The 20,792-nt window shown below is 39.2% G+C and overlaps 1 protein-coding gene across 5 annotated transcripts in view; it reads left to right on the plus strand.

The window, feature by feature from the left end:
- LOC120793157 (zinc finger protein 469) overlaps positions 1-20,792 on the plus strand; it is a 186,662-nt gene that overhangs the window by 72,802 nt on the left and 93,068 nt on the right. The gene's annotated exons all lie outside the window — the stretch shown is intronic.

The raw sequence follows: 20,792 nt of genomic DNA on the forward strand, positions 1-20,792 counted from the left end.
GCAGAATTACAACATGTACGCACAAACAACTGCACTGAAAGAATGAAAGGATGAATGAGCAGACTCAAACTCAAAACAATGACAGATGTGAGTGTACTCGATATGAATGCTAAACGCTGGAAAAATTGGGGAAAGCCAGCATGATATTCCTAGACAGAGTCCGAGGAAAGAAGTTGGAAGGCAGTGACTTCTCACCTCACTGTTGAATGTACAAGGAGGTATCATGCATCTGTGGTCTTGAATGGTCTCTGTGTATAATGAAACGTGTGCGTGTAATATTAGAACCTTGGCCTGAGAGAGGAAGCTGACGGAGGCTGGTCTGTGTTATTCCAAGGATTATCAATGGTTGCCGCTGTGTCAGGCCTCAGTGGTCCTTTCAACTCCAAGAGCCATACAGTATGCAAGTGTGCGTGTGTTATATTACATCTGCATATTGTATATGTGCTTGGGTGTTGCAGTATGAGGGTATTATTTGTGCTAACCCAGAGTTCCTCTAAGGACACAGTTGGCTCACAGAGAGAAATCATGAGTTGGAAATGATTCAAATGATAAAGTTGGTGGATTACAAGTTGATAGAAAGCAGAGAAAAGAATAAGAGATAAGTCCCTCTGAGAGACTGAGAGAAAGTCACAGCCAGACTAGCAGACATATTCTCTGACCCTGTCTCCAGTGGGCGACCCTGCTTCATTTAGTCTTTACTGTACAGAAACCTGTACAGCGTCCGAAGCGCTGTACAGGTTTCTTGTATGAAACAGGCTGCAATGAGGAGACTGCATGTGTCCAGAGGGTGTGAAAACATTCCTGTTATCACTATGGAAAACTCTTTCAGCTGTCATCAGATGGGGGGAAATATTATGAGTCCGTCTGCCGACAAGTGTGTGTTACTCTGGGACAATCCTGCTATGTTTATTTTCTGAAACAGTAGACGTTTAGCTTCCACATCACACAGTCTAGGATCCTTTAGCCACAGCATCGACCTCACTACTGTTTCCTCATGTGGATGAGTTTAAGGAGTGTGTGTGTGTGTGTGTGCGTGTGTGTGTGTGTGTGTGTGTGTGGGTCTTTTGTGTGTGTGTGTGTGTGTGTGTGTGTGTGTGTGTGTGTGTGTGTGTGTGTGTGTGTGTGTGTGTGTGTGTGTATCTGTATGTGTGTATATAACAGAGAGAGAGAGAGAAAAGTAAAGGTTTTGTTTTCATAGGGGTGTGTATGAAACGGAGGGGAATGACTTTTGGGATTAGCTGGGGATCAGAAGATGATGAATATAATTACAACAACATGGAAAACCTCATGCTAAAACCACAAAATTGACAAGATTGCTGTTGTTTGTTTAGTCTAAACCAGCTGAGGAATCAGTCACTGTATACGCTTCACATTCTGCCCTTGGAGGCAACAGATTGCATTCATAAAGCAGGCATAAGTAAATCGACTGTCGATATTTTTGCAATGTATGCTTTTCCTCATGTAGATTCCATTACTTTCCTTTAAAAGGTTTCACCCTGAGCCACTTTTCAGAGATTTGTTATGTTTGAAATAATAGAATCAACAAACAATCCCATGACTATTTACTTATTTGATCAATATTTAAGTTTTAGAAAAAGTGATGTAGAGACATAGCGGTTTGATTTCCCAGCTTGGGCCTATGATTGTAAAGTAATGTTTAATTTGCTCATATGTTGTCATGGAATTTTCCTTTGTTAGGCTCAATTTGATAGATCAAAGGAACAGTAGTTGGAATATGTCCAGTCTCAGACGATTAATGGTAGACAGAAGGTGGTTACATACAGTATATGCTCTTTAATTGTTAAATGATGATTTTTTTTTGAATAAAAGGGAAAATTTAATGTCAAAAATGTAGCCTCTCTTCGTTACTGTCCCTGCTTTGTTGATACTGGGCTTTGTGGTGACGGATGGGGTCAGCATCAAGTAGTAGTGCAGTTCCTTGGCCCTGTCGTATGGGTGATCTATCTGGTTCCATCAAAACACTGTCGACTTCCCCTTGCACACATGGAAAGCATTGGGTCACACTCAGAAGCAACACAGACACACACACACACACACACACACACACACACACACACACACACACACACACACACACACACATTTGTAAGGACATACACACAAAAACAAAGAGAAGAAGGTAAACTGAGCTTCCAGATGACTATCCACCCCAGGCTCTCAGGTCACAGGAACAAATTTTCCAAAGCAGCATTTTCAATTTAGTTTTTCCTCTCTGTGGCTTCTTCGCTATTTGGAAACCTGTCACATTTCTCCATTAGACTACAGAGCTACTGTAGATCAGTCTTCTTTTTCAAAGAGTGATTCTTTACGTTTAACACAGCATTTGGGCCTCAGTTAAGTCTGACCTCGCAGATAATTATCTTCAGAAGGTCCACAGTGTCCTCAACACACTTCCTTAACCCCTTCAGTCCGCTGTGATGAACATCACATATTTATTGGTTTCAGTAAATGAGTATGCTTAATATTCCCACTTCTGCCTAATTTGGTAGACTAGTCAATTGTTGTCAAGGTTTGACTCCACAGAGACATAAATGTACAAAATTGCTAAAATGACTTCCCCAGCAGTTTTACCATTTTAAGATGACTAAACAGTAGGCTTACCCATGTGTACAGATAGTACATGAATGGACAAAACAACCAATAATGGGGAGATTCATCAGTGTAATGGACATGGGGAAAAAAAATCATGAAAGAGTGAAGTTTTATTGTACGGTGAGGCCTGTGTCCTCTAACCAAACAAAGACTCAGCGGTGCTGATGCCATAGAGCCTGAACCTTCATGATTGTGGTGAAAGGCCTGCTGGTGGTGCGAGGGAGGGTATACAGATGGATGGGGATCAGTGGAGGCCACTGGGCAGTAGACAGCAGGCCCTCCTGTGGGAAGCGAGGACTAATAATGAGTGCTACAGATGAGAAGGCCTTTGAAGGGAGAGGGCTTGACCTGGCTAAGTAAGCTGGGGCAATGGGTGACAGATGCCATTAAAAATCACTACAGTCACTTGTAGTAAAGAGAACAGTATATGTCTCATCATACAGTCAGTATCTATTCTCATGTGGAGTATGACAGGATACCTTCTTTTTAGCTCATTTTACAGTGTCCTTGTATCTTTCTTTTTCTCTGTATGTTCCGGTTTTTCTTCCTACACTAAGCATTCAGTTCACCTGAGCTCTCTCACTCCCCTGCTGTAGCTTGCTGATGTTGGGCTATGAGTGTAGAAGGCATATTTTTCTCAAGCATGCATTCACCCTAACCCTGACAAACACATATCACTCCTACATGTAAGTTACCTCCAGCCATTCTTCATCATAGTCAGGTTCACCTGGACTATCTTTTGTAGTAGAAGAAAAAAGACTAATTGTTGGCTTTCACTTTATCTATACATCATGTGCTGCCTAGTGCGACGCCCCAGGGACAGAAAATTAGGTCACAGCCCTGACAAATCTCAGAGAAGTGGAGGTAGACACAGAATGGATGTGTAAGTTTATTCTTTTCAAGCCCAAACTCCCACCATTAGTCCTCTTTCTACCCTCTGTTAAACTTTATCTTCCTTCTTATATGACTCCTACAAAAACACCTGATTGTGAAGAAATTAAAATGTTGAGCAGCCAGGGGTCTGGCAACACATTTTGATATTCAGCCCCAGCTCACTATAATTGTTACACTATCCAAAGTTTTTATGCCCCCTGTAAATCAAGCGCCCATCCCTGTGATCACGGCCAGCATCTTAACAGTAGCCATGTGTCCTGAAGTGCACTCTGCGGCTGTGTGTTCACATACACTCAAACTGTATATGCACTTTCTACACACACTTGGAGTCATTAAGATAGAATCACCAAAGGGCTTTAAAAAGTTGGCTACCAAGCCAGTAACAGGAAAACTGCCCAGAGCGCTCAAAGGGGAAATATAAGATCTTGTCATTTATCTTCATCAAAAACTATGCTTCTGACAGATGCGCTTAAATAACGTTCACTAAATGTAGGCTTTACTCTTCAGTAAATGTTGTTTTTTTATTTTTTTATTTTATTTTATTAATTAAAAAAAAACACCTTGGAATCCATCAGTGTTTCATATAAAGATGATTAAAATGGAAAATTTTAATAGATAATAAAAATAAAATTTATCTCGTGACTTGCTACAGCCAAAGGGATTTCCTTTTTTAAAGTCACGTGTTTTTGATGAAACTTGGTAAAAATCAAAAACCAAAAAATTTAGCCTTAACTAAATGTTACCTTTGCAACACAGATCGATTGTATGTGCTAATAAATAAGTAAATAAGTAGAATGAATCTTCTCAGTATGTGTTTTTAACAGCGGGGTCACACAAGAGAGCGAAAAAATTTGTGATTTTTAATCCTGTTTGGTTTCTCAGAAAGAGTCAGAGCACCACTATTAATTAATGCGGCAAAGGATTGACCAGATTTTGCAGATATTAGTGGAGAGAGTTTGTGTGTCTTTCCCTCTTTCCTTGGCAGTTACTATGTCCATATGCTGTGGATTAGATTTGTTGGGGAGGAGCTGGGAAGGCTTTGAGAGGTTGACACCAGAGGATCATTTACCTTCAGAAAATCTCTTGCAGTTGCCTTTGACTTGTCCTGCCAAGTGTGAGAGAAGGCTCTGTAGGCTGTGAACCTATAGCTCAGACTCTGTCTGACTGTGAGTGCTGCTTTAGAGCTTTCTGGACGTTTTGCCCATGGCTGAACTATTTAAAGGCTCCAGTTCCTTTAAGGGGGGAAACAATGTAGCCACCCATAAAATTCTTCAAACACATGATACAGACCCAAAATAACAAACAAAAACAAAATCCTGTTCTAGCAAAGAAGAAAGCTAGAGGGGCAAATGAATGCGAATGCAAATATCCGGACAACTCATTTTAATCTCTCATTATATGTATATATATATATGTATATGAGACAGATGTTAAATACAGGTCTTTCAGTGGTGTCACAAACTTAAAAGACGTTTCTGTACAAACCGTGTCTGAATTCATTCTGTTTGACTGCAGTCACATCACGTTTCACTTCACCACCACACTCCTCATCTAAAACGTCCTCTGTTTATCTTATGATAGTTCCACTGATGGGTCATCGATTGATTACCTATATTACTTATTACGCTTGACAAATGGCTTAATATAGTGTTAATCATAAATTTGTTTACTTTCTCTCGTCACTGTTGTTTCATTGTTTAAACAAGAACCTAATATATGCATGAACACCACATTCCAAGTGTTCCTACATATACATGAAGTTTCATTACAAAATAAGACATCCTCCATTTAAAAATCATACACATGAAATCCTTTACACTAATGTTGAAATGAAAAAAATGTTATTATTATTTATTAGGAAAGAAACAGTTTAAAATTGAAAGGATCTGTTTTTGAACCATTTTCTGATGGAGACTTTTTCTTAATAGAGTACTCTATAAGAGAAAACGTTTAATACTCTACCATGTATACTTTCCCCTGTACACCCTACCCACCACACATACATACACACACTTCCTGCTGTGTAAATATTCATGTTCATTCCGGTAAATTCTCATGTTATTTATCCTTTCTCTTTTCATTAATTTCACTTCACTTTCTGGCAATTAGCACCTTTTAATGTCAATGCGATTTTATCACCTAGGAGAAAAAATCCAGGTCTCAGGGCTCAGGATTGTGTGGGAGCCTAACCACTTGGAAAATGACACAGTGTGCCACAAAAAACACCGAATATCAAATGGAAATACAGACTTTCTTGTTTTCATTTTCATGTGTCTCTCTTTTCTTTTATTTCTCTTTTACTCCATTGCTTTTATGCTATTTTGTTTTTGAACATGTTTCTGGCAGTGGCTTGCTTTCTGACTGGAACAGATGTTGTGCTTGGATTGTAGTGGCATTGTTCTGGTGTGACTGCAACAGTATGTGTGAGTACATTCAGCGGTTGTGGTGAAAATGAATCTTCTTCCCTACCGCTTCTCCTCATTTGTGATTAGGACCAAAAGGGCAGGGTTAGGGGAGGTGGTATCCAGCCCACCCTGTCTGTCTGTCTGTCTGTCTGTCTGTCTGTCTGTCTGTCTGTCTGTCTGTGTCTGTCTCTGTCTGTGTGAGGACCTAGCTCCGAACTCTGGATCTTGCCATGTGTGGGTGTGGATACGGCTGCCTGAGTAAACACCTCCTGGCCAAATCACAGTGTACAGTATGGTCAAGAGGTGATGGTCGGTTGACTCTTTGATCGTTAATTTATCTGTGATGCAGATGTTCCCTTCACTAGAAATTCACCGCATCTGTTCCCTTTCAACAGACAGAAAAACAAATCCTGATACTAAAAATAAAAGCATTTGAGATGATTCAATTAGAGCAGAGAAGATCTCTTACTGTAAAATGGCATCTGTCCCACAGTTTCACTGGTTGCAGTGGCTACACACTGCACAATGTTACACAGAGTTACACTTTTTGTATAATATTCCATTATATGAATGGGTTGGATTTAAAGGAATTGTTTAACATTTTAGGAAATACACCTCTTTTCTTTCTTTCCGAGAGCTAGATGAGAAGATCAATACCACTCTCATGTCATCATGTATGCTAAATATGAATCTACCACCAGCAGCTGGTTAGCTTAGATTAGTGCACCAGTGCCTCTGACGCTCATCTATTAACATGTTGTATCTGTTTTCTGATTCCATACAAAAACTAAAGAGTAAAACGACTATTTGTGGTTTTATGAGAGGTTATGTGCCGGGACAATTTCTTGACCAGGTGCAGTATCTTCCTGGAGTTTCAGCTGTTTGCCTGGCAAGATCATGCTGACAGCAAGACCTCAAAAAGTTTTTGTGCCCTGCCAAGAAATAATCCCACACATAACCCCTCGTAAAACCACAGCTTGTCATTTTTACATGGCTTTTGTACAATCAAAGAAGATAGAGGTGCTGTAGGGCACATTTTATTTTATTACCTTCAAACTAAGCAAGGCTAGCTGTTTCCCCTGTTACTACTCTTTATGATAAGCTAAGCAAACTGGCTGCTGGCTGTAGCTTAATATTTATACACATGAGAGTGGTATCGATCTTCTCATCTAACTCTCAGCAAGAAAGCAACAAGCGTGTTAGCCAAAATGTGAAACTATTCCTTTAAAATATTGTGGAATGGGACAAGTAGCAGAGACAGACATTGGGCCAACAGGAGGAACATGTTTGCATCGGCGGTGTGATAAACACTCTACAACACTACGTCAATAGCAACCATAATAGTAAAATGTATAATCCATCATTCTGTAGTTCTGTCTACTTTATTATTGTATGCAGAATGTCAGTCTATCCATGACTAGAGGAAAGAGTCTATCCAAGCATCCACCATACTCTGACTGCACAGATAGACCACAGACTATACAGTGTACTGTATGTGGTTTATAGAGATCTGATTAGAGCCCCTTTTACTGTAAACTATGATAAACTCAAATTCTAAAGCTCTGAGGCCCTTTTTGACCAGATATAAACAGAGCGAACAAGCCATTCAGTTTTGATGATACTGAAAAAAATGCCTCTCTTTACAGCAGATGCATTCAAACTGTGTAGATTACTGTTGGGATAGTTGCTGTGTTGGGTGATTAAGAGAGGTTAAAAGGCACAGAGTTTACTCTGAGCATAAGATCCTTTAAGGTCCCTTTGTGAGATTTATTAGCAGCAGATAAGGCTGATAGCCATCTGCAGCCACACTCGCTCAGCCAGCCAGTGCTGATCTCCTGCCAAAGCACACAGAACGATACATTCCTTAATGTGTCTGGCAAGAGAGAGAGAGGGAGCAAAAGAGAGAAAGTGAGAGAGAGAGAGCATGTGAGAGAGATTTGCGGGGGTCATGTTATGGATCTTTTTTTAATCTGTTTTTCTTTTTCTTCCAGCCCACATCTCTATTTGCAGGTTAAAAGGTGAGACATCTACAACTGGTGTGTGTCCGCAGACAGCCAAATAAACTACCTCATTATCCTACAAGCCTGAACTTTTATGGGGAGGGGGAGAGGAAGCTGTGAAAGAGAAGAAGTGGGGCATGATAGCATTTTAATCACGGCTAACAGTGAGGCTACTAATGAGACTGTGGGTCTGTGAAAACAGCCCCCTGAGATCACTGGAGGTGACATACCACTGTAGCAGCAAACACACGCACAGACACACACACAAACACACACACAGACACACAAACACACAGACACACAAACACACACACACACACACACACACACACACACACACACACACACACACACACACACACACACACACACCCCAACACTGTACATTCTGCATTACAAAAAAATAGTGATGCCACCAGTTAATGGGGAAAATCCTATTTTTGTGTCCCTTGCAAACACCTGACAATATGCACAAACACACACACTTAGAATACGCATGTCCACACACCATTACAAACACGCAGACATCTTGAAGTAATTGGCCTCTTACAGTGAAATCACTGGGCAATGGTCTGTGTTGCCGCCAGTGGACGTGGCTCGCTGTGAGTCTGCTCTCTGCTGGACAGATCTGCTATGATGTGAAGTGTACAGAGCAGGTAGTGGCCTTCTCTGTTGTCTCCCTCTTCTCTCAGCCCCTGATAATTTTCTAAATATAGCCAAAGACATTCATAAATGTCAGCTCGGCTGTGTGTCTCGGCAACAAGGCTGGAACAAGTCAAATAAAGACACAGTCAAGGCCTTTCTTCCCAGGTTAAGGGTTCCTGCATCCAAAGCCCTTTTTTTCCAGAGGGAACATGAGATTCAGGGTCTCTGCAATGATGTTGATTTCAAACAGCAGAATGAACTTTCCTCCTCTGTAAAGTTTATCCCAAGCATACAGTATATATTTATACTTTTTCCAACATCTGCGTCACCAGTTGTGTTTTCAATTTCATAAAATGCTGTGCAGTTAGTTTCATGTGATATTAAGTGGTACAGAAACCACTCAGACTCCATCATGCTCTTAATCCCCCCCCCCACGGGCTGGATGTCTCGTATACATAATGTTGAAGTGGAGTAAGTAACATAATACTTGAATAAAAGAACCCCATGAATGTTTTTGATTGAGTGTTTTTGAAAAATTGAACTTTATTTCTGCTGCTTTGGAGCGAAAATTAGTTTAAATGTAAGAAGGTTTATTTGTTGGCTATTCAGTAGTACGAGGACAAGCAAGTGAAATGTTCAAATTGTGGGAAGGATCACAGTTTATACACTTATATTGACAGCCATTAATAATGCAATATTAAGCAGCTAGTTTATAAACCCTGTAAGTGAGTGTTCAGCTTACTGTTGGTTATTTTATTGCTCTTGGGTTAGAATTACTCCCCCCAACTCAAACCTTAACCTCCTACTGGCACCTGACCAGTCAATATTCCTGCCTATCTAAAGCCTGGTGTATGTTGATGTGGTAGAGAGTGAAACCACGGGGAGAATGGTGGGAAAGGGGATTATCACTGATAGGGATAAACCACCACTTTCATCTGTCCCTCTTTCAGTCTGGGCCATAACAAAGTTTCCAGCCACACAGAGTTTTTGATGCTATGTTTGTGGTGAAGTTGGCATCTGGATCCTTATAATGTGAACATTGGGTATTAGATTCACACAAAACAATACAAGTTGGAACCCTTGAGGCTTTTTCTAATGAAGACAGTTGGCAGTGGGACAGAGCATGGCTGGGACGGCTTTAAAAGTGGACATTTAACAATACAGCCTTCCAAACTTTCTCCACTCTCTCCAAAAAGGCTTTCATTAGTCTGCTTTGGAAAAATGTGGCAAATCATTTTTGACAAATTTGCCAGGTCAGAATGTCAGTGCTTTTGTTAATTCCACTGGAAACTATCACGGTCTTTGAACCATACGTAGTTTAATCTATTATCATTTTTCAAAGTATGTCTGCGTCTCTTGGAAGCTTTAAAAGGAAAAAAACAAGGTTTATGGAGCACTAGGCTCTTCTCTGTGGGATTCATTTCCACAATTTCTTCTGCACATTTTTTTTTCAAATGTGTCGCTACATTAAGAAAAATTACACTAGTTATCCATGGGTTTTCAATCATACGTCTGTGAGCTTTTAAAATGTGTTTAAGTAAACGGTTCCTGCTTGACGAGTGACTGTTAAACATAAAGTACATTATACACATTATTGCCTTTTTGCATGAGTGAGAAGGCTGTAATGACAAACTCTCTCTGTGACAAACACACACAGCAGGGGAGTGGGTTTATATGGGTTATTTGGCCTTACTAATGGCCACACTACATGTGATGCACATAATAATTGAGGATGTCGGCTTCTTAGGCAGAAAGTAAGACCACCATTTGTACGCCACCTCCCAGGATGAACCTGCTTTGATTTTCTGTCAGAATAATATAATGACAAACACACTAAAGACACTGCATATATGAAAGTAGGGATGGAAGGATGTTAACATTAGTATTATGCAATGCTGCTATGAATTGTGAGAAGATGCTAGTTGTAAATTGTACATTCTTTTAAAGAATCCTTGCAGTTTATTCAGTGTTATGTTATTCTGCAAGAACATATATAATTATAATTTCTAAGTAATTATCACTTAAGGTCATTCTATTTGTGTGAAATCTTTAGGAATAATTAACATGGGAAATTAACAACACTATATTTATAATATATACATATATAAATAGGGATGAAGTAATAGGAAACTGGCAGAAATGGAAACAAAATTGTGCCGCAAGACATTCTGCTGTTTGGAGATGAGGTAATTAAGAGAAATCATATAATAAGGAGAATTTTGTAATGCACTGACAAGCATAGACATTGAAGTGAAGTCAATGCCAGAATTTGGTCTCGTGGTTTGCAACCCTGACACATGACAAAAAAAAGAAAAAAGAAAAAGTGGTGTAATGTCCTATCAAATGTTCGAATGCAAATAATAGACTAAAACTATGCTATTCTTGATTCCACTGCTTCAGCTATGTATTATTATTATTATTATTATTATTATTATTATTTTATTTATTACACATAAACATCTACTTTTAACCCACTCTCTGACTTTTAAGAGCATTTTTAAGTCAAAAGAAATTTAATAAATTGTTTATATTCTTAATTTTTTGAGTAGGAGTAAAAGAGAAGGATTTTTACTTTTATCTTTCACTTACGTCTAAAATTTTCCTTTGGGCAGTTTGATGAATACTAATCATTTAAACTTTGTTTCAGAGGCATTGTTTTTAGCATCACTTTGGTACTTTGCTGCAAGTTCTGTTGCTATGGAGTAAAAGAAAACCAAAGCAGCAAATCAGAGTTGTATCAAATCTACAACGATACATTGTTGCATTTGGGAACAACACAGTGCACCGTAGTTGAAGAATTCATTTAGAGCTGACCTAGAATCAGAAAGTGAACTGACTTAAACTGCTGAATGCTACTGAAAGCACCCTTTTCACAGTGGATTTTTCTCTTTTCGTTTGACGAAAGGCGTTTCTAAACACAGTTCCTCAGCTTCTGTGTTGAGGAAGTAGGGCTGCAACTGCAATGTTTGTTTTCATTATCAATTGATTTGTAAATTATTTTCTTAATTAATCATTTATTTATTTTGTCCATAAAAATATTAGAAAAAGGGGAACAATGTACATTGCAATTTCCCAGAACACAAGCTGATGTCCTCAGATGTCCTGTTTTTTTCCGACCAATAGTCCAAAACTCAAAGATATTCAGTTTACTATCATTGAAAAATTAAGAAAGCTCTGGACACCCAAAATGACTAATATCATATCACAGTTACATAACTCAGATACTCCAAAAAAAAAAAAAAAAAGGTAAACAGTGAAGGAAACAGATAAAGCATGAATAAGAGAGAGCAAATCAAGTGAGGGAAAGAGAGAGAGACAGAAGGAGAGAGATAGAGTTCAAACTGATGCTTGATCTCTCTGATGAGTAAAGCAGTAAAGGAAACAGGGAAAGACACGTGTAGAACACACACATGCACACACACACACACACACACACACACACACACACACACACACACACACACACACACACACACACACACACACAGTCCATCCTGAAACACAAGAAACCAAAAATGCCACCAGTTTCAAGGAGACTCCTTTGAATTAGATTCAATGATCCCTCTAAGCATTACTGTCACATTCACATCATTCATCATTGGTGTCTATGATACTTTGTTCATTCTTCATATAACACAGGCTGTGGTCCAGACAGGGGAGATGTGGGAGAGCAAAGGCTCAAGGAAGAGTTCGCGACAGACAGAAGATAAGGCAGTAGCAAATGAGGACTTTGTGTTGGCTGATAGATGGTCAGTTACAGAGAGTCCCCCATGCAGCAATTCCCAGCTGTATTCTAACTCCCTCATGTGCTGACTTGTAATCATTATGTTAATTATTTCAAGTACTTTATCTTTAAGGAAGAATTTTAGTTCTAGGGCTGTGGTAACTGGGGAAAACACAACATTCTCTTTTTCTATTTTCACACATAAACACTCATAATTACTCTCTGTACTTTGTCTTCCATACATACTAATGCTATTACAAAAGAAGAAAACTGCTTGACTTGACTTGGGGCCACACAGATGTCACATACATGAAAAAGGATCTGGACATAGCAGGGGTCCATGCTTTTGTTTAGGGCTGAAAAAACAGAGACCAAAACCTTGGTGTATCGTGAGGAGAGAAGTCGTTAAAGACACAATCTTTAATCATTATCCACATAAGAGAGAATTCATGGAGACATTCCGTAGAGGCTGTAGAAGTACCATGACTAATATTCAAGTCAGAAGTGAAAGTTTTATAGCAGCATGAGCTCTTAAAAAGGCACTTTAGAGAACAGGGGTGTCCAGGCAGCTTTGAGTTTGGAGCATTGGACAGGAAAATTAATATGCACAGTGTCTGAGTGATTGCAACAGCAGAACTGTACCTGCAGGACACTGGTGTTTAACCAGGCAGGTCTGGAGAAAGAATGCTGACAAGAATGTGTTAGACCTGTACCTTATGTAAACATATTTTCTCCACTCATGTGTGTGCGTGCGTTTGAGTGTGGATTTATTAATCCCCAGCAGAACCTGTGGTGGACAGAAGCTAGGGAGGGGCAGAGAGGAATTCAGGGCAGCAGAGACAGAGCGAAGGGGCTCCACTTTGTAGACAGGTGGACAGGTAGCAACAGAGGCCTCATTGTCCGGGGCTTAATCAGGCAGGCAGGTGTGCTGCTCAGCAATCACCTCACCCCAGCAGCGCAGTAGACTCCATGAGTCCTTGCCTCCTCCCAGCCATCTTTCCCCTCATATATTCTTATTGCTGCAGCTCAAAGTGCCTGGAGTCATGGCTAGTAATATTAAGTATGCTTTTATTGATGGATTAAAACTGAATAGTTCATGTTATTGGAAAGGTTGCTACAGCATGAAGTATCAAATGAATATGAAATGTGCCGTGGACTCAAACGGTCCTGGAAATTAATGGACTGGTGTAGAGTACTTAGTCATTTTCAATTACGCACACACGATGTTGTGGTTGATTTTTTTGTTGCCGAAATAATTCATGAAAGTGAGGGAGTACGTACATTTTTCTTTGCAAGATAAAAAGTCAAGGAGAAATAAAGAAACAAAACCAAAACAATTGATGCAGAAAGGAGAGGAAAAAGAGAAAGTGAGTAAGTGAGTGAGTGAGGGAGTGAGGGAGTGGGTGAGTGAGTGAGATATGGTTGTAGATATATTGCAGTTTAAGCGGGCGATTCTGCCAAGCCAGGTCCAGGTTGATAAATCTGTCAGCGGTGCAGCCAGGCTGCACAGATCCAGGTTACTGTAGGACTTGACTCTGTTGCTCTCCAGCTGACTTGGACCTCATCCAGAACCTCATACTATATCCTGGAGCAGCTCCAAGCTTCTGTTCTGTCCTTACTCAGCCTTAGCCCAAACCCCTGCCATTACCACCCGGACGTCCTCTTGGCACTGGGCCTCTCAGCTACAGTCTAACTCTGTAGATGGTTCAGCTTCTGTCAACAAGTTCTCCTACATTCAGCATTTTGTTGATGTCAATGGAAAGTTTGCAAGCATAGCAATATTACACACTTTTTTCAGGAAATTGCGGGAATTACTATTTTGTCTCCCCTTGCCAGTTTCTACAAAAATGTATTAACCTTAAGCCAGCATGTGTCCAAATACTCTATCCTGTTTAAATGGGACGACCAAGGGAAGACCTGGTGGTGTTACAGACCAAAGTAGAGAATGTAATACTATAACTGCCTAATATTATTAAACTGGCCCTGTTCTGTAGTTTTCTGAAGTGTACCATAAAACTCAAAAAGGTTTACCATTGTCCTCTGTTGAACGGCCTTGACACCACGCTCTTCTTCAGCCTGTGGTGAGGTTCTGGACCTGTTACTCTCCAAATGACCACGTGGCCACTCTGCGGTCCGGCTCATTGTGTTGTGGTGGTTGGCAGACCTTGGTCCTCAGATAGGGGATTTGACGGCAGTGCTGTTGTTTGTCTGGCCGCGGCTACATGCATGCTTTCAATCTGCAGGCTGGGTTTTGGAACAGTTAATGCTCTGTGGGAATTAGCCTTTTATTTTGTTTCTGTCCCCAAACCTATCCAGCAGTGATGCAATAGAGATGTAATGCTCTTATCACAACCCGTCAGTTCAGAGCTGTGTGTAAGTAGATGTTACAGGCATATGTCCCATTTGCATTGTAGAAAGGCCTCTTGTTTAGGGTATTATCTGAAAGAAAAGACAGCTTTAAGAAGGTGTGAAGCTGAAAGGAGGCTGGCATTTCTCAACATTTTCATTTTATTTTACACAACTCTCTCTTACCTCCTCTGTCTCCTCTACACTCTTATTTCTCAAGTTTTCATTGGATCTTTTACAATTTTCTCAGAAGCCTGTGTTGTGGTTTGGATATCTCTTTCTGGGGTATGATCCCCATAAGTCTTATTTCATATAAAAGTGCTTAAACACCCAATATTATTTGGTTTCTCAATTCTGCTTTTAAGTATGGTCTAGCACAATAATTAAGTACTTTAAGGATTTGTTTTTGAATTTCCAGGTCGAATGCAGTTTCATTGATGATTTGTGGAATTGGTTTTGAGAGGGAACCAGTCAATGACAAGATTGCTTTGTATGATTAATGGAGTTGGCCTGAAATTACTGTACTTTGAAAAGAAGAATGAATTTGACAACAAATGCGAAAAAATTATTAAAGAAAGTCAAACTTAATCTTTGTTAAATATCGTATATATTTAAATTGACAAGGTATGACCCGTTGTCCTACGGCTGATACTGTGGATGAAACCTGTCAGTAATATCCAAGGAGAGAGTTTACAGTAACACAAGAGCTTCCCTTTTCTGGTGTGATAATTATTACCAGAGTCACATAAATTATGCCTCAAATTTTGTGTTGCAAGACGCTGTTGCAGCTGAGTTAAATGAAAATTGATTTTTTTTTCTGCAAAGGCAGCAAAACAGTCAAACTGCTGAATCAACTCCACATCACTCTTCCTTGTTAGACAGCAGAAGTAAACTGTCGGTATCTGGTTGCAATTTGTATTTCTACTTAGGGTATTTTTATTTCTGTTTAGACCCATCACCATGAGAAGTGTTCCCAAGTTTTCTACAGTGTATACAGGCTGGAAAAGCCATTGTTTAACAGGAGCTCCGTCACTAAGCATGTGTATCTCAGCATGTTCTGTGCAGCTCTGCTCTCACTCGCAGGGAGTTTTACAGTAGAAACTATAAAATCAGAAAAGATGTTTTCTTTTCTTTATGCAGGCCTGGCTGTACTGACAGTATTGACAGGCCTGAAAGTTTGACAGTATTGTGAAATCGTATGGGAATCTTCAGGCGGTTCACTGAGCCAAACAATTTATGTTGGAAACACCTAATCCTCCCTGTGACACCAGCTCTGTGAGAAACGAGAAACTATCCCAGCCTCTATCTTCACTCTTTGATTATCAGTCACTAAATCAGATGACGAGCGGCTGCTGACATTCTGATTCAAACAGTCAGTAACTCGTCTGTGATTGCAATGGTTTCCTTCTTATTGATTAAAGCATAAGAAAAATGTCAGTGCTTGAGGAAATAATAACTGACGACGCATTTCCTGGCTTGTAAGAATAAGCAGCTGTGACACAGACAAGTTGCTTATTTGGATTTTCACATTAGTCTGCATCAAACACAAACACATAATTGTAGGTAGAATAATACTTATGCACTCTGCCACCCTGATTAGCAAATGAAACGCTAATACTTTTGGATTATCACTGAAAACCCCACATGTCACACCTACAGGGCTTTTTGACACCATACAGTGGCCTATTGATTCAAATCTAAATTGTCATTGTCCATATAGGGCCCTATATCATAAAATCAGTCATTTTAAAAAATGGGTTTTACTAGGGCACATTGTCTATTTATAGACATATATTTGAGCAATAAGGTAGTGAATTCAGTTGTCAGCAGGAGATTTAGTTTGTGTTTAGACACACTTACATGCATTCCACATTCATCTATACTACTGATTAAGAAACAGTTGAAACATAAACAGCATTATGAGATTGTTACAACCTGTAAAACATCATGTTCGGAAACTTGAGAAGATGACCCAGAGGTGACAATCATGCTACTACTTTGCTACTACTTTGTTAAATCTGTTTTCTTTTTTACTGTAGAAATCCTAAGCTTAAAACTTGTCAGTCCAATGTTGAAACCTACGTGAAAGCCACTACAGATAAAATATATATGGACTTTTAGCTGAGAGATGTTACATTACCATGCCCAGGATGTGCTGTGGGATTAAATGCCTCAGAGAATCTTTGATACTGTATGCTCCCAGAAAAGAATAAAGTGAAATTCTTTTTTTCTTTGGATGTGCCAGTTCTTGAGTTGCCAGAGATGTTAGTGGTGCAGAATTGCACTGTAAAAAAGGAAAAGTTGGAAAGCTCAACATTTCAAGGTAACAAAATTTTGAGTTAGATGATTTAACTTAATTTCTTAAATTTAGGCTTTGAGTTTATCCAACTTAGAATTTTTACTTCTGTTAAATTGTTCCAAGTTAGAGTAAAATATTATTTCATACAACGACAATTTTTACTTTTGTTAAATTACTCAAAATGAGTGTAACTCAAATCTATATGCTGTACCTACTGGGAATTTGGGGGGTTTTGTTGGTTAAATTAGCACGGAGTGTATCTTAGATCATTTATTTTGTCAGGACTTATATTTATCACTCAGCCACAATAAGTTCAGCAACACTGTTCCTCAATGGCCACTGTGGCTCAAATACCTGACCAAAAAAGGGTGCAGGAAGTGTCTGAAGTACAGACCTATCTTCATCATGGTTTGAATTCTTTCCCTTTTGATCAGAGAGAGGCCAACCTGACTCCTCTGAGACAAGTGTACAAAGACAGCCTCCACCATGTAATTTTTTTCATTTTAGAAAAAATAACGATTTCTAATTAATTTTAACCCTTAATGCAATGCATCCTGGGAAGTATATGTGGATAAGCTAACAATGTTTCTAAATAACTTAAATTGATGAGTTAAACAATCCAGCTGACATTTTGTCAGCTGAACTCATGATTATTAGTTCTGAAAGTTATAATTAAACAATATTAACTTGAAACTGACAAACTCATTTAATTACAATAACAATAAAAGAAAAGTTTATTTAACATATTGTATTATGACATTTTACAGTGCAAAGGATAAAGTAAACACGGAGTGAAAATTGTTTTCCTGCATTCCCCAGCCAAAGAAGACAAGTTCGCAGAACCACAGATTAAGATTTTTGAAGAAGTTATCAGGACTCACAAACTTTCTGCCAACTTTCTGCTGACAAATGGAGACTGGCCCCATTTGTTGGCACAATTTCAGTTTTTATTTGAAATGCTGATGATTTAAGTTTCTAAGGCCTTACAACCTATAACTGTTAATAATGCCAAAGAATAAAGGTTGCAGTTTTTACAGTGTGGAGACTTGGTCAAGCTGTAGACAGACAGACTTATTCAGTGAAATCAGTGAAGCTGCAGCTGCAGAAAATAAAATATCTCACAGGAGCAACAAGTGCTTCAACCTGAACAACTATATACAGTAGGTCGTTTGGTTTCTCCCTACACTCTGATAAGACCCATATAGTCTCCTAAAATAGCACCCCTATGGTGACAGACGCACCGATCTTCATCCTCGTAGAATAATAATAAACATGCAGTTAAGCTTATGGAACGATCACGGATTGGTTATGTTTAGTAACAAAAACTACTTGGGTAGGTTTAGGGAAGGATCATGGTTTGGGTTAAAATAAGTACTTCCTTAAGGTTAGACGACCTTCAACGTCATTATTATAATAATAAACACACAGTTAAGGTTGTGGAACAGTCATGGTTAAAAGAAACAGTGATGACGATAGGTTTCAAACAGGAAACGAACAGCGGTCTCTTGTGTCAAAGTCCTGTTTTGTTGCTCATTATACTACGTTACCTAACTTCCTCCTTTGCTCCAATCATAATTACCAGGGCCGCTGGAGGTCGCCTAACAACAAAATGTAACTGTAGGTCGTAATAAGCTGCTTGCACAGATGAGCTACGGGCTCATTTTTTATTACTGGCGGACAGTCTCTACAGGAGAAATAAAAGTTGTGAGAAATGTCTGGAAAACTAAAGCTGTAGGTGAGTGATGGGGAGAGGGAGTGAGCTATTGCAGGATTAGTTCTGAAAAATATGGCTGAGCTTTACAGCACTGTGCACAGAAGGATCATTCTGAAGAGAGCTTGAGAGAGAGTGAAGTAGCAGCAGCCTGTGTTAACAGGATAATATAATCAAACGTCAGCAATAGAGTTTATTAATTTCTCGTGGGCATGTGTTATCCCCCTAAACAGGGGAACATCCCTTTGGAGTTTTTCCTCATCCGACAAATCTATGTCTAGTATTCATTTTTGCTTTGCCTTGATTTGGTTCACCGATTACTAAAAAAGGTATGTTAGGCTCTTAAGCTTGCCAGTTGCTCAATTTCTTTCTCTCCCAAGCTGTGATGAGCATGCATTGTTCAGTTGGCTTGTGTGAGCCACTGGGACTGAGCTGTGAAGACTGGAGAACCAAAACATTGAGCTGAAAGTCGCAGGAAGAGCCTAAGAATTAAAGGGATCTGCGGTAACAGCATTTATTTAACACTACAGGGAGTCATTTGATTCAGTGTTAATGTAAAAAGATGGCTTAGCCAAGCTTTAAGAAAAGCACAATATATGGAACCAGCACACAAAAAAAGCATGCAAATGAACACAGCAAGTGTGTACAGATACTGTATGTTTGCATGCATGTAAGTAATAAGTTCCATCCACCGATCATGCATGACATTTAACAAAGCATCCTTGTTTTTCTTATTCTGCCTTTAACCTGTATTTTACATGAACTACTATTTCACATGCAATTAACTTTCCCCACAGCAAAGTATGTGACTGAGGGGAAGACTGTTGGGGTTGATGAGAGGCAGTAATTGAAGGAGTGAGTGAAAATAGGTAAGGGGAAGATAGAGCCGGTGAGTGAGGGAAACAAAGAAGCAGGTCAGGGAAAGTCATTGAATGTCAGCACATCCAAATCAGATGCCGGGCCTTCACCCATGACCTTGGCACAGTTGGATTTGCAGTTCTGAAAACAGTAAGTCTGTTGGTGGAGAAAAGAAAGATGTTCTGTGCTAAAACCACCACTAGCATGTCACTGTGATTTACCTTGTTGCTTTTTATTTTTTCAGTACAGAGAATTCAGAAGGTTTTAGAATTTACTTTGGATATATTTAAATGAGCTACAGTACATTTAGGTTCTTTTAACAACCTGTTTTTTCTGCAGTGTAACGGTTCTTATTTTTACACCCTTCTCGCCCTGTGTTGCGTGCGTGAATGTGTGTGAGCGCAGTGGTTGTTCTCCATTTGTCTCCCCTGTGGTTTGGGTTTCGAAGTATTTATTGATGCGGGTCGTTGCGTGTAGTGTGTTTTTAGATTTAGACCTGACAGAGTGTAATATATTTGTGTTGATATTTCTGGAGATTCGTTGTTATTGTTAGTTGCAACTATTGAGCCTTGGAGGTTTTTTTCAGTTCTGAGGGATGATTGTTAGGGTTTTTTGTGAGAGACTCGATGAGTACTTCTGTGTAAATGTTTGGCTGCTTAGTGGCTGTCAACTTGTTATCATGCTACACTGCACCACATTTTTTATAGAGTTTTAAAGTCACTGAAATAAAAAAAAGACCTTTTCACCATGTCACCCAATGTTCAGAGTCATAATGTTTACTAATTTAAGCTTTTAGCTTTTAAGCTTTTAACTCCTCACACCCAGCTACAGGTCCATTGTTACAGTTGCATTTTGGGCTGCCAAGCACCATAAATCATAAATTTTTATTTAAAAATATTATTTATAATTCTATCCAAGACCTTTAACTTTTTCAAACAGTCTTGAAGTGTCACATGCTTTAGCTTCAGAGAAATGTTGTCACAAACAGACACAGAGTATGTGTTGCTCTTCTTGTTTTATTGCCATTACTTGCTTGTCTGCCTACAAAGTTACTGTACAATGTTAATGAAAAAATAAAATTCTATTTAAGCTTGTCATCTTTTTGGTCACATTACATTGATGTCCAACTGTGGTGAAATGGTTTGAGCAATGGTACACATTGCAACAGTATTTGGGGGCATTTCAATCTAGATTTGAAAGTGGTTAAGCACATCTGATTATAACCAAAACACTTAAGCCATGTGATTATTGCCAGTTGTGAATGGTGTAAAAGTTTACTTGATACTTACCAAACAAA

Source organism: Xiphias gladius, chromosome 8 (assembly GCF_016859285.1).
Source record: "Xiphias gladius isolate SHS-SW01 ecotype Sanya breed wild chromosome 8, ASM1685928v1, whole genome shotgun sequence".
NCBI classification, from domain to species: Eukaryota; Metazoa; Chordata; class Actinopteri; order Istiophoriformes; family Xiphiidae; genus Xiphias; species Xiphias gladius.